This window comes from Rattus rattus, chromosome 1, assembly GCF_011064425.1.
Source record: "Rattus rattus isolate New Zealand chromosome 1, Rrattus_CSIRO_v1, whole genome shotgun sequence".
NCBI lineage: Eukaryota > Metazoa > Chordata > Mammalia > Rodentia > Muridae > Rattus > Rattus rattus.
Window position 1 is genome coordinate 242104746 of NC_046154.1, and position 25044 is coordinate 242129789.

Below are 25044 nucleotides of genomic sequence, written 5' to 3' on the forward strand. Positions count from 1 at the left end.
CTTAACTTTTCCTGGACTCCTTCCATATGCCCTCCTCCCCTCTTTATGCCCTCTTATTTATTTATTTTTTTATTTCTATAACCCACCATATCCAGTTAGTGCTGTCTATATATACAGGTAAGTAGGGCCATCCATTGGAGCATGGACAATCTCAGAGGCTACACTCCTGAAGAAAGCTGACACTCCCTCTGAAGCCATGAACTTCAAATAGTTCCTTAGTTACATTTAGGACCTTGGTCACTCCTCCTACCCCACATCCCACTTCTGCTGTGAGTTCATAAATACAGTGGTTAACCCTGACCTCTAGTGTTCGCAACTTTCCTAATTCCTCTTCTGCTGACAGTGATTATGATAGAGATGTCCTACTTAGGACTGATCATTCCATAGCCATGTAGTCTCTGTACCTGACCAGTTGTGAGCCTTTGTGTTAAGCCCACTGTAAAACAGGTTGCTCTGATGAGGATTGAGAGTTATTATAAAGATATCTTGGTTAATTTTCTGTTGCTGTGACAAAACATCACACCTGGTGCAACTTATAAAGCCAGATTTAATTGAACTTACAGTTTCAGAGGGGTAGCATCTGTGACATCTGAGCAAAGGCCTTGCCGTTGAAACAGTGGAGAATGCAAGCAGGAGGCAAACAAGGAGACATCCAGTGACACACTCCAACAAAGCTATACATCATAATTCTTCCCAAATAGGAGCCAAATGGGTATCAGGAATTCAAGCATTTGCACCTATGGGGACCATACTCATTTAAACCATCATAAAAGAGAAATATTTAGAGGGCAGTAGCACACTGTCAACTTAAAAAACTATATAGCATTGAGTTCTGCCCTAAGGCCTGTGATTTCTCCAATCATGTCTGGCTCCTTGCTTGGGTTTACAGTATCAGGAGTAAGCTTTTCCCTGTAGAACAGACCTTAAATAGATTTAGAAAACTTTTGGTTTCTTCCTTAATATTTATGCCACTTTTGCATCAATGGACATATGTTGCCAGTCTAGCAGTCTGATCCCTATTATATAGCTTACAGCGTTCACAGCTAGGTTAAGTCTCTTGATGACTTTTCTCCCCAGCACATAGCAACTTCCTGGTCTATAAAAGCTAGGCAGTAAGGAGGAAGCTTTTAGGTCAGTACCAGCTTGATTTCTCCATGTCCTGGAACTAAAGTACATCACATTCATCAGTATGGTATTACGATCAAGTTGGGAGGGCAAGAACAAGAACAGTGGTAATAGCCTATAATACATGGAGGGTCTCCAGGACCACCTCTCACACTAGGGCACATACATTTGGCACTGGGCTTTGTATTTGATAACCTCTGGATTCTGGGAGGATCATTAAACTCCTATATAAAGTTGAGTGCTTTTCAAAAATTTCCCTTTGAATGAGATTTGTTTGTCCATGGAACCGAGTTACCTTGATTTCAAGTTTTTATGTTGAGTTTATTAAGTTCATTTTCAAGTTTTAAAAATTATATATATACTTAATTGGCTTTAAAATTTCTGACAGTTATTGTTAACATATTCTTTCCACCTCATGACCTTCTTTTATCCTAATTATACATATGCTTACCTCCTTCTTCCCAAGGAGATCCTCACCCTAGCTTTGGTGTGTGTGTGTGTGTGTGTGTGTGTGTGTGTGTGTGTGTGTGTGTATAGGTTTAGTGAAGATTGTAACAGTTGCCATGTGTTCATGATTTCCATGATCATATCACATTTACAATATAGGACATTACAAAACTCTTTCCATCTTCATACTCTCACATATCTGCCACAATGTTCCTTGGCCTACAGAATGAGTCATCTGGAAGTACTTTTCAGGGCAGAGTCCTTGACTGTCCCTTACTTTTAATATTTTGACAGGTTGAGTCTTTGATCTGCCAGTGCTAAAAGTTAAATTTTTTGTATGTAGCTTACAAGCCTTACCCTTTCTTACTTCTTGTATGATAAAAATTAAAAATGTTTAACAAGAAGATCCTGATTAATATTTAGCTCTAGTTATAAATTTAGGGATTTTTTTCAACTGACTTTATAATTTGGATTATTCTATTTTGAGTGCTTTGATTAACAAACCAAATTTCTGGGTACTGGAGTCTTATAAATCTAATAGATTATGCTAAACTCATAAACACCAGGTGATTCTTATAATATTGTAAATGTTCAAGCGTGCTGTATATAAATCTAATAAAAATTCAGCTTAAAAGAAGATAGAATCAATCCTAAATTACTCTTCTTAATTGTAATCACAAAGTTGAACTGTTATTTCAATAAACCAATATCTTTATAAATAATTTACTTTATAATAATAAATGAAAGCTGCCTAATTATAATTTTGGTAAAATATACAAAAGTTATATATACTAAAATACTAGTAGTTGCTAATTTGGGATGGTAGGATTGGTTTTATTTTCATTTTCTTACTCAAATCTTTCTTCATTTTCTATGCATATGTCATTCCTTCATTAAAAAATAGCCTAAGTTTTAAAACTATTTTATGCATACTTGTTCAGACACCAGGCCTGTGCTTGGGTTGTAGTGGGCCCCATATGCTTGGGTCCCTGACCTCTTCTTGGGCCATCTGGAGCCTAGATCTGCACACTTTCTGTGGCAGGTAGGTTGCCTCCTGGGGCAAAGACTTTATGAGTTAGTATGTAGACACTTGTTATGTCAAACTCTGAGGATTTTACATTTTTGTTATTATTTTTAACACAGAAAGGACATTTATGCCTTCTAACACTCTATGCCTTCCAGGCTGTCACTATCATTGCAAATTCAAGTTCAGATAGAGGAAAGGTTGATTAAGAGGTTCTTGTCTTGAGGCTCAGTATTCACATTCACTATGGCTATGCAGCAGATTGCTGGACTGGTTGTATTTCTATTGTTATGCTATGCAATACAACTTAAGGCCTCACAGTTTGAGAGGACGAAGTCCATCGTGGTGGAGAAGGCATGGGTAAGAGGGGCTGTACTGTGGCTGTAGAGGTGTGAGGGGAGGCTACTGGTCACATTAGATCAGCACTCAGGAAGCAGAGAGAATGCTGATGCTTGTCTCACTTTCTCTTTTTCATCCGGTCTGAGACCCCAGCCTGGGATGCTGCCCACATTCAGGTTAGGTCTTCCTTCCTCAGTCAAACCTTTCTGGAGACATGCCCAGAGTACCAGAGTTACATTGCTGTTGGATTCCAAAGCCAGTCAAGTTGACAATGAAGGTTTACCATCACACCAGCTGTCTGTCTGTCTGTCTGAAAGGTGGATGAATAAATGCATGAGAAAATAATGGATTAGTGACTAGCCCTGAGCTTACAAATAAAGAAGAAAATGGAAGAGGAATACTATGTCATGACTGACTGATTGACAGACACAGATCCAGCCTGGATAGATGCAGGAATGACTGAATCAGATGATTACTTGAGATAGAACATGTGTGAATAATTAATTGATTTGCTGAATAAGTGATGCAGTAGAACACAGGGTGCTAAAAGGACTGACACTGTATGACTGACTAAATTGTTGATTGAGAGACTAAGTAAAAGCGTACCTGAAAGAGAAGAAACGACCAAGTGAACAAAGAATTGGCTGACACACTGCATGTGAATTAATTGACTGACTGAATGATGACCACCTGAAGTAACAAAAAGATTGAATGTTTACGATAAACAAGAGCCTGACAGACTGAGTGGATGCTGGAGGTCCTGGCATGGCTTTTCCCTTGGGATTGTCATGTTGTATCTTAACATTACGATGTAAGCCAACCCCACATGGCCCTTCCTTTAGCAGATCACATACCTTATTTGCATTGATACTGTTACTCAGAACCCTTGACATTGCCTTCCTAGCTTGCTAACATTTTGTTTTAGTCTGTGGGTGGAGCCTGATATTGGGTTTGTGTCCGTTCATCCATTTTGGAATGGTTAGTGCCACCAACTTAACAGACTCTAGAATCACCAAAGAAGCTAGCCTTCCGAGGTAGGAAATAGAAAGACCTACTCTAAATGTGGGTGGCCCCATTTCCTGGGTTGTGATCTAAGACTGCATGCAAAAGAGTCAGCCAGCTGAGCACCTGTATTCATGCCCCTCTGCTTCCTGCTGTGGATACAACTCCCTCAAGCACCTGCTGACATGCTTTCCCCACCATGATGGACTCTGCCTGGAGACCTGAGCTGGTTCATGGGCATGGGGACTCAGGCATATCTGTTCTCAGCCACTGGGCAAAAAGATGTGCTGTCATCTCTTGAGTAAGTTCCAGGAATGTCTCCGTTAAGGAATTACAGTATCTGTTTGCTCCCCCTTTACTTTTGGCTCATCTGGAGCTGTCCTTATTTCCCAGCACACCTGAAGCAGATTGATTCTTGAGACAATTTCTCTTGACATCAAGTCTTCCCTGGTGACCCATTGAGACCTGACACCAGGAAGCAGCTTCCCACGCCCCTCCCTTGCCAGCTCGAAGTTGCCTTCAGAGACAAGAAGATTTTGCCACAGTAGACTCCATGTCTTATTAAAGGACTTGTTAATTGGGGCACCGTACAACCCTTCATCTTTTTCACATCAGACAGCAGTTCTGTTGTCTGTTTATATTTGCTCAGGGAGCATTTCACAGGGGTGTTTATATTACAGGAAAGCTCAGAGGTTAGCCCTGCCTTTCAGAGTGAAAAATCTGCCAAAAATCCACTGCAAAGAAGCTGAAAATAGATGCAGTGTTGATTCATCAGCAGCCTCTCTGGGTGCTTTATTAGGGGGCCAGCAGAGAACTAGAGCGTCACCGGAATGTGCCATGCTGGAGGGAAGGTAGTACTGACATAGGGATGGAGACAGCAACCGGCAACTCTGAGAAATCAGCCAGCCTGGTTCAAATCTGATAAACAGGGAAGTCTAATTAGATGTCAGCCATTCTGTCAGGGTCTGCAGAGTGGCCCAGCTTCCTAAGAGATCTTTGCACACGTGAACGTCACTCAGACCCTGCAAGTGGGGCAAATGGAAGCAAGCTGTGTCTACCCCTCCTTGCATCTCAGGCTCAGTGTAGACACAAGCTGCTGTATTGTAATTCCAGGTCTGTCTTATTACTCTGGTGGCATAACTAGAATTTGATAAATCATTGTTGGTGAAATAAATAAATAAATAAATAAATAAATAAATAAATAAATAAATAAATAAATAAATATCAAATCGAATCTGTCCTCTAAGGCCTATTTGAAAATTTTATGACCTCAGAATCTCTCCTGCTTATAAAATGCAAAGCTCAAGATTCTTGGGAGGGAGCCCCTTGGTTGTCACTGTCCATGACTTTTACTAGTTGTGTTTATTTCCTCCTTGTTATCACAGTAATTGCCACAATCCGTGGTGAAGACCTTCAAGTGTTGACTCTGTGACAATTCTTCATGCTGCTAGTCTTCACAAAACTTTACTTCAACATGTAAATTATCTTCAGTGGACAGATGAAGAAACTGAGGCAGACAGAGGCTCAAAAATACAACTCTACCATTGCATAGAGCTTACCGTTTGTTGGTTACTGCTTACACTTTAAGGCCAGGTGATTATAGAATGACTAAAGTGGGTCAGTTTGCCTAGGCATATCTTGGACTTGTGGAAAGTCCCATATATTCAGAAACCTTTTAATTCGAGACATACCAGGACAGTGCTCTCTCTGTTCAATACTCAGGACAAAATGAGGGAAAGCCATTGATCATTTTGCACATATGAGAAAGGTTGAGGCAGGAGGGGAAAGGTGACTGCCTACCTCTAGGCACTAAATGACAGAACTGGAATCGTACCCCAGAGTTTAAGCACTATAATGTTTTCTCTCAGGAATACTTGGAGAAGTAACCCTTCCTCCATTGGATTATTAGAAAACTAGATACTTTAGCTTCTAGCAGAGGAATAACAGAGCTCAGGGTTTTCTGTGCCTTTCCAGTCAAAATGATTTCCTTCTTTTCTATTTACATTTGGGACTCAAAGAGTCATAGCAGGTCATCTCCACCTGCACCTTCCAGTCACATCTTTTCTGCCACTGGTGTTTTGGTTGTCTCTCCCTTGCTATTTCCATCTATTAACATCTGTTGCACTAAAGCAAATAGAATGGATTGGACTGGGAAATATCACAGGGCATCTTCTATGTCTGACCTCTCGTTTTTCTATGCTTTGGCACTCATGACCCTCATTCTGTGTCTCTGATGTTCCTTCTCAAGCTTCGTTTTTGCAGTTTTGAAAGGATGCTGTTTTTGAGAGCGCTTTTGACTTTTTTGCTGTCCCTATATATTCCTCATTACGACACTATCATTGTTTCCTAGACTTCCCTGCCATTATATACTTTTTAAGCTCTTCTCCTTTCTCTTGAGTTCAAGCATGCACATTTATGTTGCAGTAACAAACAGATCTTCACATTACATTGAAATTATATATCAAATAATTCCTAATTGTTCATATCCAATAAATCATTGGGATGCGTTTATGTAGTCACTTTGAGACCCAGAGTCATGGATGCCCTACTCTGAACACAGGAATTGTATAGTCCCTTTTGGCATGGAAATAGTTGACTAGGGTATAAAGGTATGTCATGACTTTTGAACCTTCTCTGACTCAATTTAGCAAAATTAATTCATCGAAAAATATGTAATGTTTGCGTGTAATCTGCTTTAGTGCAAAGACACTGGTAAATATGAGGATATTTAAGACAGTTAGTGAGAAACAAACATCTCTACCATTTCAAATAAATCCTGACAGCTTCATACAGTATACACCAAGCACTCTCAAATTAAGTGGATTTCTCAAGGAAGTGAACATCATGGTATACAAAGGTTTCTACCATGTGGTTCCTGACCTTGATTCTGCATGCATCTGCTGACAATATACCTGTCATGTGTCCCTTCTCCTCTACTTTTGGCAACCTATGAAAACTGATTTCATATTCTTGGATTTGTTTTCCCCTGACCCATTTCAGTGTCCACAACTTCTCCTCTCTAGACCAGACACCCCGGGTCCTCAGTCCAGTCTTCATCTAGTGTTTTCGAGTTCTTGGCATCTTGTATAAAAGAAAAATTCCATTGTTTTAGTGAATACTGAATCTTGGGCACAGAACCATTGGTTAGGTACATCTAGGCCGTTGTGAAATTTTCCAGAGGCTTCTGTATCCCAAGAGAGATACAGTACTTCACTTGCTGCTCCGATCTTGCCTAAGGGCCTCTGTCTTGGAGTCTATTCATAGCTAAAGTAGTCCTAAGATTCATGAGACTGTAGGGTTTCTGCACAAAAAAGAAGACCTATGGCTCCTGCTTGCATTGAAGCACTGGACAGAAAGCCAGGGGGAAAGACAGAAGAATTAAAAAATAATAAGGGAAGAAGGGAGAGGGGAAGAAAGAAAAAGAGGAAAAGAGGGAGGGGAAAGGAGAGAGAAAGGAAAGAGGGAGGGGAAAAGGAGAGGCAAGATGGCAGAAAAAAACAGGAAGAGGGGGAAGGAGAAAGAGAGAGGAATGGAGGGGAAAGTAATGAAAACACTTTAATTCTCCCCAGTATCTTTCACATTTTTTAAATTACTAGGATGACTCTGAAGGTGGAAGGTCTTCCTTGACTCATTTCATTACCTACCATGGTATCCCATGCCAGAAACTGCGTTGGATACTGAGCCCATTGATATTAACTATCTTTATAAAAATGCAGTTCACCAGTTAGGATCTCAATGTAGTACAGAAAGCAGATTGGCTCTCCATAAATCACCTAATCATCTTAATCAGGTTTCGATTTACAGCAGGCCTTACCCTCGCTCAATAGCCCTGAGCATAGAGACGGGTGTGGGAAGTCTGAGTTCCTCACTGCAGGCGGCTTTGCCTTAGCTATTTATGTGGCTGACACTCTAGTACGGAGAAATGGAACCCCTAATTCCCATCCCTTTCACCAGACTGCATACTGCTCTGGTTGGAATTGAGAATTTAATTTACTCTTCTTATTTTTACACTTAAAGCTAGCTTGGTTTCCAGCAAAGTCGTTCCACTTTGTATACTTCAGGACCGTGTAGTTAACTCTTAACAGGTCACTTGTTTGTGGTGTTCCCACTCACTCTTCCTCTCTCCTCCCATCTAACCTCTTTCTCTATTTTCCTCCCTCCTCCCTCCCTCCCTCCCTCCCTCCCTCCCTCCCTCCCTCCTTTCCTTCCTCTTTTTTGTTCTGTTGTATATATGCATGTACCATTTCAACCATTTTTTTGAGACACGGTTTTTCCCTGGTCTCTATTTGCCAAGTAGCTAGGCTGGCAGGTGAGTGAGCCTCAGGAATCGGCCTGTCTTATCTCCTCAGTGCTGGAATTTATGAGGGTACACACACACTTCTTGCATTTGATGTGGTTTCTGGCGATTGAGCTCAGGACCTTTTGTTGCAGAGCAAGGCTCTTTTCATACTGAGCTACCTCTGTAGCCTGGCATGTCTATTTCCCTATTTTCCTGGTACCGTGAAGTCACTGACTGCATCTTATTCATTTTCATCTCCCCAATATCTAAGCAGCCATTAGCACTGAGTAGGTGCCCAGTGTGAGCAAGCTGGAAAGAGGATGCTGGAAGTGCGCTGTCCACTCCTGCTTCAGCGTCCACACTCCCATATACAACAGCTTCCCAAATTCAAGCATTTTCTTTTATTGCTTGAATAGCCACATGATGTGTTCACACTGAGAGCTCACTGTGCACCCCCCACTCCCCATGGCTTCACAGAATCCTGGTGTCTCAGCAAGGTCTCAAAATCATGAAAGGTCAGAGCCCCTCCAATCTGTGCTGATTTGGGTCACTGTTTCCTTGAGACTTCCTTCGCTTCTTCTTTGATTAAAGCCTCATTTGCCTTGCCTCCCGCTTTTTAGCAATTACACTAATTAAGCTAATTTTTCTTTGTTCTCTCTATACAATTTGCATAAATGGCAAATTTATATATAGTGTCCCTAATTCTCCTGTAACTGCTCTGTAATTAACAGGATGCTCAGGCTAAATATAAATAAGTGCAGAAGGAAAAACAGCTTTCTGCTAAAATACAGATAGAAGCCGGGAGGAAAGGAAGGCAGGGAAGAAAACAATTCTGAGCCTGCTCTAAACTCATTATGCCTGATTGGGTCACAGTTGGAGGATGCCAGCTAAAGGTCAGCTCCTGCAGAAGTGTCTCTGAGAGCCCTGTCCCCAGGAGCAATAGCAAGATAGAATGGGGACCATTGCATTGAAATAATAATAGCCTTGTACAATTTCTCCAGGTTTCGGGGTAGTGTGGTGTGAGCAAAGGACTATACAACATTTAGGAAATTGGGGCTCGAGTTCTAATTCTGACCAGCCAGCCAGGGCATCTTGAGTCAGGGGGCAACAAAACCAAATCCCAGGGCTCTGAATACTTTATGGTTGATACTGTTGAACATCCTGTAGCCTTGTCATCTCATTATGTCCCAGTCATAAAATACACTAACAATAGTGATATGTTCAGAAATAGTACTAGAGCAAGACTGAGATTTCCTTTTACAAATAGAAATGATTATTAATTGGCAAGTGGCTCATATAGGAGTCTTTGGGTGGTGATAATAAGCAACCCATGAATTCTTAATTCGAGCTATAGTTCTGTGACCCTGAAGCAATTCCCTAGAGTATCTGAATCCAAGGCCCTGGTTTCTTAGAATGAGTTTAAAGAAGCAGTGCTGGACAGTGTAGTGGCATGTGCCAAGCCCTTTTTAGATGATTTGTTTATCAAGTCATGAAACCCAGTCTTTCCTGGGATTAGGTGAATGGATGAAGCTGAATTTCTAATCAACATGTGTGAGCCTCAAACCCAGAAACTTGGGTGACCCAAGAAAGGTTGTCTGGAAAGAAAATTCCTGAAATTTCTGAAAATTCCCGAAAATTCTGGAGCTGTGATCAGGGTCGTTGCAGTGATAACGTCACCGTCTCATTACGTCACTGTCAGAGAAGTCAGCTCTGTGCTGCCCACTTCTCCAAGCCTGGGCATGAATGAGACTTTGCTCTTTGTGGGATATGTGGGTAAACAGACATTGGAGATGTCTGTGGTCCAATGTCTCCAGAGAATATGGTGTTTAATCCTCACACAGGCAGCCCATTTTAATGTTGAAGGCCCCTTAGGAGTTCGGTCTTATAATCTTTTCATCTATGCCTTTTAAAATTGGTGTTTTTGTACATACGTTGTATTATATATCACATACTAAAATATGCATATAATTTATAAATAAATAATATACTTGCCCAGGCATGTTCAATCATAAGTGTTTTATTTATAGCGGAGAGGGAAACTCGTTATAGGAAATTTTTGTTGTCATCCCCAGTGGTGGCTGATTGCTATTTGAGCACAACACAGGGGATAAGCACAGTTGATCAGAATTTCAGAGCCTTGGATAAGAAACACACACACTCTGTGTCTCGTATTTGTTACTCATGAGCAGAAATGAAGAATATTTCCTTAGTGGTTTGGTTAAGAAAGGAAGGCAGGGTGATATATAAAATCGTCTTTTGGTAAATAAGCAGATATAATTTTTCTCACTTGGGGTAAAAATCTGAGTATTTAGGACACTAATCTGAGTATCTATTTGCATGCATACACGCACACGCGGGCACGCTTACACACACACACACACACACAGAGAGAGAGAGAGAGAAAGAGAGAGAGAGAGAGAGATGCTAATGCGAAGATGCCTGCAAAGTAAAACCATTTGATGTTTAGTTTAAAAGCTCAGTTATTGCTGTTTCATTGTTAAAAGGTGAGGTACCATGTAGACACCCATAGGCAGTGGGTGGAACATAGAGACTCTTATGGAAGAAGAGGAGGAAGGGATTTCAGGGCCGGAAGAGGATAGAAACTCCACAGGAAGACCAACAGAGTCAACTAACCTAGACACTTGGGGGGTCCTCAGAGTCTGAACATAAACAGGTTTGGACCTAGGCCTCTCCATACATATGTGGCTTGGTCTTCCTGTGGGTTCTGAGCAACTGGAGCAGGTGCTATCCCAAACGCTGTTGCCTGTAGGTGGGACATGTTCTTCTCGCTGGGCTGCCTTATCTGGCCTCAGTGGGAGAGAAAGTGCCTAGCATTGCAGAGATTCGAAGTGCTGAGGGGGTCCATCTGATCAGAGGAGAAGGTGAGGGGGTGGGGGAAGGATTGTGAGAAGGGGTGACCTGGAGGTCAGCAGTGAGCAGGATGTAAAGTGAATAAATAAAAATTATGTCAAAAAATATGTCAAAAACAAAAACCCCAAACAACAAAACCAGTGAGGTACCTACACCTCATCTCACTCATCTACTAAATAGCAAACAGTCTTAGGTGCCCAACATAGACACATGTTTCTGTATCACATCACATGTTGACAGGTGTGGCTGTTTTGACTCAGTTCATTCTGTTCCACGTGTTGTCTCATTTCAGGCATTGTAGCCCCTATGTAAGATGCATCCGCCTTTAAGGCTGAAGAAACAGCAGATGAAGCCAGGCCAAGCCATTGCACCAAAAGCGCCACTCAAACGTAGCTCAGACCATGGCACTCAGACGGCCTTGCGTGAAGGCCTACATGAGTAGGGCATACAGTAGGAACGGGAGTGGACCTGGTGACTTGAACACTCTCCACTGTGTTATCTTCGACCTGGGCTCTCCGAGAACATTGTATGCCTCTCTTTCTCTGTCAATACTGTCTTTAATTTTTTAAAAAAGTGAAGTTTGATTTTTTTAAAAAGTAGATAAAGTTGAACGATTGTTTTGCTTAGTGAAATCCAAGCAGTATTTCACAGAGGCCTTGAGGCTGCACTCTGATAAGTAAGCTACAGAGTGAACAGCACCGGTTCTTCGTAAGCTTTTATCTGCATACACTTTTTTTGGTTTTTATTTTCTTCTTTTTTCAAAATCTGACTGTTAGAATATACTAAGAAATACTAATTTATAGCACTTTAGGTTTTAAAAGATCCTCTCGCTAGGATTTAAAGAGAGAGAGAGAGAGAGAACATGAAATCAGTTGGTAGAGAGGTGTGGCTGAGTCTGGGAGGAGGAAGAAGTGAATGTGATCAGGATACATTGTATAAAAAGAATGTATTTTCCAAAGAATTTTAAAAAGTCATTGAAAGAGAAGGGCTTGTAGGCAGGGATTGGGGATTTGGCTCAGTGGTAGAGCGCTTGCCTAGGAAGCGCAAGGTCCTGGGTTCGGTTCCCAGCCCCGGAAAAAAGAAAAAAAAAAAGAAGAAGGGCTTGTAGGCTTACAGACCCCTCAGTGAGTTGGTACAAGAGCCAACTGGGTGGAGCCAGCATTGGAATCAGAGCTGAACAAGAGAAAAACACTCTGAGCATACTGTGGGATGCTGGGAGAAATGATGCCAATTCTCCATTCTAGGCTATGTCTCCACAGTGGGCTGTCAATGGAAAGTGGCTTTAGAAACTTTCCTTTATGGGATGAAGGAATATGAAGGATGAACCCTCAAATTCAGCCAAAAGCTTTCTCTAGTGCCAAGTACCCAAAATTAAGATCTAAAGCTGACAGAGAAACTCCCTGTAAATACCTCTTCCTCTGCTGCATAAACCAGAGATAATGAGAGGGATGGACCATGCCAGATCAGGTGATTAAGACCCGGCTCCAGTCCTGGTATGAAGAACAGGACAAGCCCTGTACTTGATAATGGATTTTGATTATGAAGGTGATTGGATAATAACTCCTGTAGGGCAATAGTGAAGCAATGCTTTGAATGCTTCTGTGGGAGTGTTTACAAAGAGGATTAACTGAGATGCTAAGACCCACCCTGAAAGTGGTTAGTATTATCTTTTGGGCAGGGAAAAGGCAACTAGTTCAGTAATTCTTTCCCTGCCCCCTGATCTGCATAGGTAGAGGAAGCTCCCAGCAGGAGCTGACAGTTTGTCTTCCCTACCACAAGGAAGTGTGTCCCACAAATCATGAGGCAAGCAAGAGTCTTTCTTCCATAATTCTCTTCTTGTCATAGTCATATAAAAAGTGACCGATAAAGAAGGGTGTTTCAGGGAAATAAAGACCCTACTTACTAATACTCCTACTTACAGGGAAACACAGGAATGAACCAGAAGCTTGGAGCTGGGGAAAGGTGGTAGGTATCACATTTCTTAAGTTAGAAGGTCTGAGGGAGAAGATACCAGTTCCCAGAGAAAGAAAGCAGTGTAGAAAAGACAGCTTGCAGCTAAAATGGCTATTTGATGCAGGGACACACGGCAGTGCCACAGCAGAGAAAGAACCAGAGAGATGAATTAATCTCTGTCTCTCTTTCAAACGTTCTTCTGTTGCTCTCCTCATGTTCTTGTTGGTTGAGCCGAGGGGAATATCAGCCAGGAAAACCATGAGCGGCCCTTGAGAAAACCCACACAGGTCAACATGGCAGGAGGACAACTGGGTGAGAAGCATGTTGTAGACAGCCTTACTCTGAATTTCCTCAACACACTTCATGAGGACACCTGCATTGTAAAGGAGCTTTCTCCCTCTGCTTCTTGGCCATAGAGCATTTTCTCACCACATTTGGGTCTGTCTGTCTGCCTGTCTGCTTATTATGTAGGACAACCCAAAATACAGAGCATTTATTGTCCCAAACTCAACTGCCAAACCCAAGAGGACATATATCAAAGATACACACTGTGTCTCTGCATCTCCCTTGCAGAGGTTTGCATGGGTCCAGATATCAGTACACATTCTTGCTACCTTCTCCCGGCTCACCTTTCACCTCTCCTGTTCCTCATACACACCTCCTGGGATTACCTGCCCAGTGAGCTGCTCTCTTGCCAGACATAGTCCCAAGACATGTCCAGGAGAAATCAAGACAGAGGCACATAGAAAATGACCCAGAAGGACAAACAGAAACTATATAGCTTATTGCGTAAGGGAAAGGGTCTTGAAGCCTAGGGGCAAATAACTTGTTATAGAAATACTGTCAAGAAAACAAACTGGAGGGGCTGTGGCGACACAGAAGAAGGGGCACCCAGGCTGGGATGTCGGGTGTGGTGAGAGAAGGCTTCCTGAGAAGTACGGATTTCTAAGTCCTGTCTTCTTTCAGAAAGAAGCAGGCTTTCTCCAAACTGAAAATTCACAGAGCCTGAAGGTGAGAATTCTGTCCCCTCTTCCTCTCTGTGGGAGAGGGGCTGATTGGAAGCCTGCTCACCATTGCTCACTCCTCCTGCTGTTTTGAAAGGTTCTGATATGAGGGAAAATATCCTCTCTGGGGAGCCCTTGCCCTTTCATGATTTGCCAAACACCTCCTCAGCAAGGTACCGAAGCCCTCCGCAGCTGATTGAGATTCAAAGAGAAAGCAGATCCAAATGAAGGGTCTGAGTGAAAAGACTGTGTTTATTGTTGCTCTCTGGCATCCCTGGCAATCTTCACCAGAGGAATTTCCACACCATGCTGACTGCCTGCCAGGCAGACTGGGGAAAGGCTTCTCGCAGGAGCAGCAGGCACATCTGTTTAAAGAAGAAAATGTTCATGGAGGTGAATTGAAGTTATTTGATGCACTTCAGGGAGACTGCCCTAAATAGTCTTTGATGCATACCTCTTAATAACCTTCATTCTACCTGAGTGTGGCCCATGTGATTTTTAAGATAATAAAAATCAGAAAATGGAGGTTGGTTCTAAAGCCTAAGCCCCTCATTTGTATGGAAAGTGTGGTCAGAGCAGACGGACTACCCTACGGCCACAAGACAGAACCCAGTACCTATGTCTACCCCAGTGGGAAAGTAACAGGATGGTAACTCGATCCTCAAGTGTGGAGATGTTACTATTCAGTCTTGCAAAAATCAAATTCTACATGTATTTGCTGAGCACTAGTCATGGATGTGACCCTATGTTATCCTTTGGATAATAAAAGGTGAACAAACAGTGATAAGAAATAAAACTCAAATTGACTTGACCCGCAAAACACCGCAGTGAAGAGACATGGAGTTTTAGTCAGCAAATGTATCTATCCGGGGAAGCCAAGACACTGAGGAACATGTCTGCACATACAGAACAGGGGAGCACAGAATCCTTACATCCTCTATTCTGAGTTGAAGAGTGTTCATCAGAATTTCATGCTCACCCAGAACCCTAGATTGTGACCTTATCTAGCACTGGGTCTTGGTGAATATAATTGCTTAAAATGACACCTTATTGAGTTAGGATTGGTCTTAAAGTCAGCGGCATATGTTATTATGGGAAAGACAACATCTCTCTATGAGAAGAGAATATTACATGAAGACAGAGGCAGGGGGTCAGAATAATAGAGCTACAAGGAATAAATCGCAAGAGTTGCAGGCAGTGCCTAGAAATCAAAAGACAAGCATATGATAGTGCTGTCCTTGCAGGCTTTACACAAGGAACAGTTCCACCAACACCTCAGTTTCTCACTCCCAGCCTCCACAATGGTATCGGAACACACTTCTGTTCTTTTAAGCCATGTTGTTCATGGCACCTTTTTTTTTTTTTTTTCATCTTTATTAACTTGGGTATTTCTTATTTACATTTCTATTGTTATTCCCTTTCCCGGTTTCCGGGCCAACATCTCCCTAACACCTCCCCCTCCCCTTGTATATCAGTGTTCCCCTCTCCATCCTCCCCACATTACCACCTTCCCCCCAACAATCACATTCACTAGGTGTTCAGTCTTGGCAGGACCAAGGGCTGCCCCTTCCACTGGTGCTCTTACTAGGCTATTCATTGCTACCTATGATGTTGGAGCCCAGGGTCAGTCCATGTATAGTCTTTGGGTAGTGGCTTAGTCCCTGGAAGCTCTGGTTGGTTGGCATTGTTGTTCATATGGGGTCTCAAGCCCCTTCAAGCTCTTTTAGTCCTTTCTAAGATTTCATGGCACCTTCTTACAGTAGTCTTGGAACATTAATACAATCTTCAAGCTAAAGGCATAGTTTCTCCCTACAGGGTATAAGAAGTTGTTGAAGGGCAGATTGTCTTTAATATAAAGCTGACTCATATTTCTATATCAGTCACCTGCACTTTTCCCATCATTTGAGGTGACCTCAGAACACCTGTGTCATGAAACTGCTGTACACGGCTTTCAGCTCCATACTCCTACAGAAGACAGGCCAGGAAAATTATCAAGGGGAGTTTCCAGAAAAGGCGGCCCATGAGAGAGTCCTTAGAGGATGACAATGAGGAATCAACTTATAGGTAGTGACAGAAGGAGAGTCCATGTAAGAGGGACAAGTGGGACAGAGGCTTGGAACCGAAAACAAGAAGCGTATGTTTGTGTCTATGGTACTGTATTTGTATATGTGTGGAGGTGTGTAAGCGTGTGTATGTGTGTATCATCAACAAGTATTTTCTGAAGGCCTACGGACTGAGGATAAGAAAGCTCACAGTTTGAGGTATACAGTATATCATAGTGGGGAAGTAATGGTGGCAGGAACTTGAGGCATTGAGTCACATTGCATGCACAGTCAGGAAGCAGCAAGGAATTAATGCTGACATGCATAGACTTTCTCCAATATAGCAGTCAAGCATCCAAGCACATGCATGTGTCAAGGTAGGTCTTCTCACTTCAATTCACTTGTATCTAGACATTTCTCCAGATATCCCAGAGGCAACTTCATCTAGATCATCCCATACAAGCATGCCCAGAGATGTCTCTTAGGTGATTCTAGATCCAGTTAAGCTGACATTTAATAATAACCATTCTAGTGCCCTTCCTAGGTGACAGACCTTATATTAATCAGGGGTTGTCACTGTGACTTAACAATTGGGACAGGTGACAGATAAAAGAGAAGATTTATTTCAGACATAGCTTCAGGAGTCTCAGTCTAGAGTCAGATGGAAACTGTTTGGGGACAAAGATGAGGCAGAGTATGATAACAAAAGTACATTCTGATGATGAACACTAACCTCACAACAGGCAAGAAGCAAAGAGAAAGGCGAAACCGAAAGGGTTTCAAATCAAGATAGACCTCAAAAGCTCGCATCAGGAATCCCCTTTCAAAGTTTGAATCAATCAGTGATTAAACTAGTTATTATACCAGAGTCCTTATGATCCAATGGAAACACTCTCAGAAACACACTTAGAGGTGAGTTTCACAAAACTTCTGTGTCTCTCAACCCATCAAGGTAACTAACAATCAGTATGATCCATCACAGTCCATGTAACAGCTCATGTAATAGCTGGTTAACCTCAAATCACTCCAATAATAGTTCAGATGTAAAGGAAAACAACCGTATAAGCATTAGAATACTTTATGCATTAGAAGTGTTGGCCTAAATAAGTACTGATGTATTCTAACATCTCCATGGGTTCCATAGGTGTAACTTCTCATGCTCACCAGAGAAGGGATCAACTCCATAGCAAGAGAATGCAGAAGCCCAAGGTTCTTGTTTTCTGCCAGAATATTATATTTTTCTTGGTTCTAGAAATTATATATGTATATGTATATATATACACACACACACACTAACTGGAGTCTACAGGGATATATTATTTACTATATATACATCTCCAGTCAATTTGTTCATACATATATGTGTATTTGGGGCTTACCCATTGGGATTGGATAACCTGTTAGCAGGCTGTCTTTGAAGTAAATTGATTCTCTCTTCATCCACAGATATTGGCTGCTTTTAGCTCATTATGTAATGGTATGGAGCCTTGTGATAGTTCCCTTATGCATGTTGGTATGCACACTGATGTCATTATGCAGTTCTTGTTAAAGTACTGTTGAGATCCATTGCTGCATCATGCTTTTGTCTAGAAGACCGTTTTGCAGCAGGTAAGAATGTCTTTGGGCTTTGCCAGTCATTCGTCCACAATGTCCCCAAAACCTTAGGATTTGTGTTGTAGATATACTAACTGGAGATAGGCACCACACAATCATTATTCTCTGCAATTCGATCCATTATTGATCTCTGTAATAGCTTCTGTCTTTTGAAAAAAATGAGGAGATATGAGAGTCACTGCATCTCTGAATGTAAGGTTAAGCATTTAGAACATGGGTGGAGGTAATATTGGTTTAGGAAAATGGCAGTAGTAGGTTCTCCTCTAGGACCTATGATGTCTCCAGCCATGGGTCCTTGGCTAGGTTTACAGTACCAAGCATAACTTCCTTTCTTAATTATGTTCAATTTTTCGTTGATGTAAAAAAGTAATGTGCACGTTGACTTTAATTGTTACAGATTTTGATAATGTTAACATAGAATTTATAACAATAGACTCACTCTACTGGTTGTGTAGATGTAAACAAATTTATGATCCTATTGAATATTTTTACAGTCAGTGGCTTTTATTACTAGTGTGTGTGTGTGTGTGTGTGTGTGTGTGTGTGTGTGTGCACGTGTAAAGATCAGAGAACAACTTGTGGAAGTTTATTTTCTCCTTCTATCATGTGGGACTCCAGGGGTTGAACTCAATCCTTTATTTTTTCTTCAACTCCTGATAGTCTTTATTATTTTTTGATGATTCCTTCCACGGATTTTGAACATACTCATGCCCTCATCCTTTCTTATCACCCCCAGTAGGATTCCATTCCTTTCTACAAACTTTGAAAGGTTTCTTCTTCCCCACACTGAGTCCAGTTTGTGTTGCCAGCTCCAATTGGTCAGCCTATGGGGCAGGAGTTTAGGTCATTAAAAAATAGACTCTACCTCTTCTAGAAGCTATCAAATGCCAATACCTTCACTTCCACCTACCCTATCTATGCTGGAGTTTTGTCTGACTGGAGCTAGGGCAGGCTTGATGCATGCTGTCATAATTGCTGTGAGTTCATATGTGTACTTTCCCTGTTGGGTCTGGTAAACACCTTTTTAAAAACTGTTTTCCACCAAATCTTGCTCTTACACTCTCTGCCTTGTCTGCAGATATGGTTGAATTTTATGGTGACGGCTGTGACATGAATGTCCAATTCGGGGATGAACACTCCATAGTCTTTTGTTCTCTACGCATTGTTGAGAGTCTCTTAGTTAATTGCTATCTTTCATAAGGATTTCTCTGATGGGATTTAGAGATCCTCTGATATATGTATACAGCAATAAATCATTAGGAGTCCTTTTTAATACTATATCCATTCAGCAGCATAATAGTATTGGGTTCTCCTCTAGGGCATATGACCTCTCTAGCTACAGGTTCTGAAACCTTTTAATAGTATGCCAAGTATTTCTACTTATTGAAGTCAGTTTTCAAATATGGAATTGCCTTTATTATTTCCTTCAGCTGTGTGCTTGCTTTTTTTTGGATTTCCTCAGTAAACTGTGTGGAGTCTTTGACAATGTTTATAATTGTTCCTTTAAATTCCATGTCATGGGTTAATCTACATAACATCTTTATAAAATTAATGGTCTTTTGGGGGACAGGGGGAGAGGAAAATTATATTTACATTTCATATTGATTGTGATTGTGATATTATGTGATAGGACCTGGGCATTTGGGTTATTGAGTTAGTGGTATACAGGATATGAGAATCTATTCTGTCTCTGTTGAGTGAAAGATTGGTTCTGTTTTTGCTATTGGCCAAGCTTAGTTGATTTCAGATCAAGTATGAAGATTTTGTTGGTCAGTTCTTCAGATACTTTGTGTTTATTTTTATTAACGAGTCTTTTATGACTCTAGTTCAGTGGGAACCAAGAAAATATGGTAATGTGGCTTCCAGCTGGGTCTGAGCATATGAAGTTGGTGCAAGGGTAGAGAGCTGAATCAAGTTCCCTATGGAGCATGTGGGTATGTGCATGGAGGGGTGGCATGGTCAGGACTTTGGGGTAACTTACTTAGAGAAAACTTATACCAGTGTAACTCCTAACTGGGCTTGGGCATGGACAGATATCATGGTAAAGGGCCTTGGGGTAACTCAGCTGGTTAGCACATACCTAGATAAGAATCCTGTCTAGACCTGGAAAAGGGACAGGGTACAGCTAATAAACTAACTGGTTGTGTTGGTGTTCATGTGTGTGTTTGTGTTTGTGTTTGTGTGTGTGTATACATACCCACACACGTGTGTGTGTGTGTGTGTGTGTGTGTGTGTGTGTGTGTGTGTGTGTATACATGTGTGTGATTACACTTGAGTAGGTACTTGCTGGAGCCCTAGAGTTACAGGTAGTTTTGAGCCACTTGACATCCATGCTTGGGACCGAACTCCAGTCATTTTGAAGAGTAGTGAGATCTGTTAAATGCTAAGCCATCACTCCAGCCCCATGAATTACCTTAAAAACATACATCTATATAGATATATAAATAGTTGCATATGTAAATATATTTATAATATCTTTATTCCTACTTAATTTTTTTTAGTTTTTGCTTTGTTTAGCTTAGTCTCTTTTCTTCTAACTCATAAGTTAAACATGCATTTTTTGACATTTAATTTTTTCCAATACATAGATTTAAGACAGTATATTTTCCTCTAAGTACCCTTTAAATTGCATTACTTAAGCTATAATATGTAATCCTTTTTATCATCACTCACTTCTAAGTTCCCATTATGATTGCTAATTTAGCTCATGAATTATTAATCGTGCTTCCTCAATTTCTAAACATATGTTTTGTTTCTTTGCATGATCTCACTCAAATAAGATAGTAACGGTCTATTCACTTTTGCAGCAATAAAGCAGAGGTTTACTGAAAAACGTCCTGTGGATGTAGCAAGTATACCCAGTTTATCCTACCGGAAACAAAAGAGCAGACAAAATTACTTATATACTGAGTGTATAGTTGCATAGAAAGGCTTTATTTACCACTAAATTTCGTTCTATTTTCATGGGCAGGCAGCATTTCATCCACATACTTTACATCTGCCAAGGCTGTAGTTGGTGCTGAGTTTGCACTTTATCAGATTGTAGCAATCAAACGCACAGTTTTGTGGTTGACCAGAAGAGGGTGCCCAGAGAGGTTAGAGAAGGAGGGCCTGACACAGGATCAGGGAAATCAGAAGGATCTGAAAAAAGTGCAGTACACTGGGGAATAACTTACAACCAGTCAGAGAATGGAGAGTGGTCGCCTGGCAAGAGGACAAGATAGGACACAAGTATAGAGAGTGGCAGAATATGTGACTTCTTTTAATGCAAGATTGCAACACTGGACATTTCTGAGTAGTCTCCAGAAGTCAGGCCCATGATGGTTTGTAAGCTGCTCTTTACTTGTTCCTTCTGTTCTCAAGAAAAGGTTCCTGTGCCCACCCCTCCGACCCCGGACCTTTGCTGCTGTTCAGATAGTTCTAGAGTGAGACCACAAAAGGCAGCCAATAGTAATAGTGTTTTCACCATGTGCCCAGTAATGTGTTGCGAGCACTGTGTATTTTATTCCACTTCACTCCACAAGGATCTGGGGTAAGTTGCAATGCCGTACCTTGCAGATAGGGAAATTGAGTGTCAGGTTGCTAATACTTGCCTAAGACCTCTGCTGTGGATTGAGTTGTGTACAACAAATGATATATTCCAGTTTTGGGGAGAAATTATCTCCCCCCACATTCATATGGTGCCTAATCCTCCATGTGATTGTGTTTAAAGGTTTAGATGAGATGGTGATCATTGGAGAAACTCTGATGATGGAATTAATGTCCTTAAAGGAAAAAACAGGAGAGCCCATTTTCCTTTGAGAAGACAACCTGATGACAGCCTTCAATAGTTTAGAAAGAGAGTTTGCGTGGGAATCTGAATCAGCAAGTACCTTAATATTAGAATCCCCAGCCTAGAACTGTGAAAAATAAATTCCTGTGCTTTAAATCTGCCAGTCTATAGTTGGCTGTTATGACACCCTGTGCTAACATGTATTTACAGCTAGAAAGTAGCTAAGATAGGTTTCGGTCCCTCAGGCCCAAACACAGTAGAACCCATGCCCTCCCTCCTTGTCTCTCTACAAACAGAGCCTAGGTTTGTCTTCTGGGCCTCTCAAAGGCAGGAAGGCTGAGTTGCAAGCATTCATCAACATTACCACAAGCTTTGCAGCAGTTGCACGCAGCCAACAGCATCTCACAGGTAAGGGAAGCCACTGCTACAGTCAACCCTAACAAGTATATCAGGGGTCTTAACTAGAAGCAGTAATATTCAACTAAACATGACTTAAACAGTAGAGATTATTCTTTCCCTAGTAATTAGATGTCCAGAGGTGACAATTCATTATTAGTGCTGATTTAGTCAGTATTAATTAAGCCCAAGAAGTGCAGCATGGTCCTGGGATAAAAATGCCCAAAGAAAAAGGCATGCAAAGGTGCTGAAAGTTTTCTTTTTTAATCCACTTTTTAGTCAGAAAGTGGGGAGGAATAATTTCTAGACCAGAGTCCCAAGCTGAGGAAACTTGTCTCTATGCACCATTGGCTGAAACTGCTTTGACGCCTGGGCAAGCTACAGTGAAAGGACCTAGAATTTCCACTGCATGGGAAGCAGGGTCTCCTAGGGATCATGAAGAATGTGGTGGTTTGAATATGGTTGGCCCAGGGAGCAGCACTATTAGGGAGTGTGTTCTTGTTGGTGTAGGTGTACCTTTTTTGTATGAACTGTGTCACTGTGGGGGTGGGCTTTGAGACCCTCTTTCTAGATGCCTGGGAGTCAGTCTTCTCCTATCAGCCTTCAAATGAAGATGTAGAACTCTCAACTACTCCTGCACTATGAATACCTAGATGTTCCCATGCTTCCTGCCTTGATAATAACAGACTGAATCTCTGAACCTGTAAGCCAGCCCCAATTAAATGTTGTCCTTATAAGAGTTGCCTTGGCCATGTTGTCTGTTCATAGAAATAGAAACCCTAACTAAGATAGAGAAATAGAAATGAATATGTCTAGCATAGGAGTTTAGTTCAGTTTACTATCTACTGGTTTCCAAACATCTATGATTACTTTAGAGAACAATTGATTTATTCCTTAAGGAACGAAAGTTGACTGAATTGCTTTCAAAACTGAAAGTGAGTCAATTATATTCATTTCACCAAGGAACATTTACTGAAAATCTACTTCATGTCAACCAATGCACTATTAACACAGAAATGAAAGCTAAGGAACACACAGATGATCGTGGTGATGATGAGGGTGATGAGGATGATGATGGTGATAATGGTGCTGATTATAATGGTGATGATGGCAATTATTGTGATGGTGATTGTGATGATGGCTATAATGGTGGTTATGATAGTAGTGGTGGTAGTGGATGCTGATGATAGTGATGATGATGATGGAGATAGTGGTGATGCTAATTACGATGATGGTGATGGTGGTTGTGCTGCCGATGCTGAGGATAACAATGTTGATGACAAGGGTCATTGTGATGAAAACGTTAACAATCTCTGACTGCTATCAGATCGCTTTGCCTGTAGGGCTGACATCACAGTAGTTATTGCAAAGGATTTATTAAGAGTCCCAGTCTCCTTATTCTGCCTTAGGCACAGAATGAGCTGGAAGTACTAGAATGTGGGTCAGTGAATACAAGATTGTCCCTCAGGGAATTTATGAGACAAAGCAGACAAACCCCATGATGTTGAAATTCTGGGGAACATTTTAGATTTTCTGGCTAACTTCAGAAGTCCAATGTATCAAGTTGTAACACCTAGGTTTTCCATTGTAGGACTTGAATAACATTATGTCCCATTTAATCTTTCTAGGCTGAGATAGGACAAGAGTCATGTCCCAGTTACAGCCTATGCAGGAAGGGAAACCCCACACTTGTGATCCCAGGACAGAATTGTAGGCCTCAAATGCTGCCTGAGAAGTAAGCTGAGAGTGGCTACTGGGAAGAGCCTGCCAGACTTGCAAGTCATGGGAAGGGTAGAGCAAGGGGTTAGCCCTTTTGAGCTGAGAGCACATGCCGATGAGGTACAGAGAGAAGAGTGAAGAAAAGTATTTTAATAATACAATGACTCCTGTGTGGACATACTCACCAGTAGCCTGATCTAAACCATCCAATACTTACTTCAACTTTGCAAGGCACATAAATGTTAAGCAACTTGTCAAAAAGCAACAGGAATGGGTTTAAAACCAGGCTTCACCTACCTGAGGAAGTCTATTCAGGACATGGAGGTGATCTGGGAACACCCATTAGCCTGGGATGGTCTGTTCAAGTGGGTATCATGCATGGGAGATACTCCAAAAAGAGAAACAAGACCAGATGGTGGTATATGTGAGGGGTGACCATAAGCTTCCTAAGAGCAGACTCTATGCTTCGTTCAGCTTTTATTCCAACAGCCTGGTAAATAGCAGGTGTCAGGGAGATGTTTACTTAGGTAAATGGATGGGAAGATGCCTACTCTAATTAGCTGTATAAAAAGGCAAACTATGGGATTTAATCTTCAACCCCCAGGTAGCAAAAGCCTGGAAAGTTTCTTAAACAGAAGTGGGAGGTGAATAGCCCTGCCATGATCATCTTCATGAAATCTTCACCTACAGCTCCATAGTGCAGTTTCTGATTGCATTCACAAAGGGAAGTCTGTGCTTTTGCAGAAACCTCTGACTGGGTTAAGGGTCTGGTGATATAAGTCCAATATGAGGAGAAGAATTCTGGCATAGGCAAACAGGAAAGCTAGAGCTGAGAGTCCTACCTATTCCAGCCTGCTGAACCCTCTGTAAGCCACCCCACCCTTTGTGGATCAAAAACTAATCTGTGGCTCCATTTTCCATTTGCCACACAGGTCCAGTCACTGCATTGTGAGTGCTTCTCTCAGATTCAGCATAGACCCATCTGTCTTCTCCCCTTCGCTCTCAAGCTATCTTGGCATGTCTTTGAAACATGCCCCAGGGTTGAAAATGCATGGCCTCTTCCTGCGTCCTTGCTGCCAGCATCTCACCACCCACGCTGGGAAATAGAGCAATAGTAATCAATATACACTTACAGAGAGAAGAGTTTGAGCAGACACCAGGCCTCTAGAAACCGAGAGTTAGCAGTTAATATATAAGCATAGTACATCTACTGAGAAAAGTGGCAGGGTAGTGACGCTAGTAAAGAAGGGAGCCTGTATGTACTATAGGTGGTAGAGCCATGGGGACAAATCTGTTCAAGGCCATCAGAGTTCACATTGTGTCATTGTATATCATGTAACTGTATACCCTGGCTGCTGCACATGGAGCAATAGGATTTTATGTTTCCTTGCTCAGGTTTTCTCTTACTCTTGTGTAGTCTTTCTCTATTGACATCTCATTCTTCTTTGGAATGTGAA